This window comes from Egretta garzetta, unplaced genomic scaffold, assembly GCF_000687185.1.
Source record: "Egretta garzetta isolate BGI_Z169 unplaced genomic scaffold, ASM68718v1 scaffold215, whole genome shotgun sequence".
NCBI classification, from domain to species: domain Eukaryota; kingdom Metazoa; phylum Chordata; class Aves; order Pelecaniformes; family Ardeidae; genus Egretta; species Egretta garzetta.
The window spans coordinates 5,430,627-5,431,379 of NW_009259719.1; the positions used below are offsets into that span (position 1 = coordinate 5,430,627).

General features: G+C 58.8%; 1 protein-coding gene across 1 annotated transcript in view; it reads right to left on the reverse strand.

Moving 5' to 3' along the window:
• The window catches only part of SEMA3F (semaphorin 3F), an 89,765-nt gene that overhangs the window by 35,857 nt on the left and 53,155 nt on the right, over positions 1-753 (reverse strand). The gene's annotated exons all lie outside the window — the stretch shown is intronic.

Here is a 753-nt window from a genome sequence, read left to right on the forward strand (position 1 = left end):
GGCGCTGTGGCCACCCCTGCACCATGCTAGGGGGCAACGCTTTTAAATTATCGGTTGGGGCGATGCCTGTGCTGGCGAGGAGGCTGGCCGGCGGAGCCCCTGGCAGTGACAATAAAGATGTGAACGTGCCCAGGTCTCGGGCATCACTGGGGTGGGCGAGGAGCTGGCACGCAAGCTGGCACACGGCACGCAGTGTCCTGGGACAGCATGGACATACAGACACACATGCACATGGACACACGGATGTTCATGGGGACAGCAAGGATATACGGACAGGCCTGCACAGGGTCAGTGCACATGGATGCACAGGTGTACAGCAGGACGGCGTGGACATACGGACACATGTGCAGCGCATCAGTGCACATGGGTGCACAGTGGGACAGCACGGACGTACAGACACATGCACGTGGATGTGTAGGCATCCATGGGGACGGCATGGACATACAGACATGCATGCACATGGATGCACAGACGTACATGGGGCAGCACAGACATACAGACACGCATGCACAGAGGTCACACACAGACACACAGCAGGACAGCATGGACATATGGACATGCATGCACAAGCGTCCATGAGGATGGCATGGACATACGGACATGGATGCACAGGCGTACATGGGGACAGCATGGACATACGGACACAGAGGCACAGGGTCAGCACACACGTGCACAGCCGTACATGGGGACGGGATGGACATAGGGATGCTCCCACGCACCCGCAGGGACGGACAGACACGGACACAGCACAGG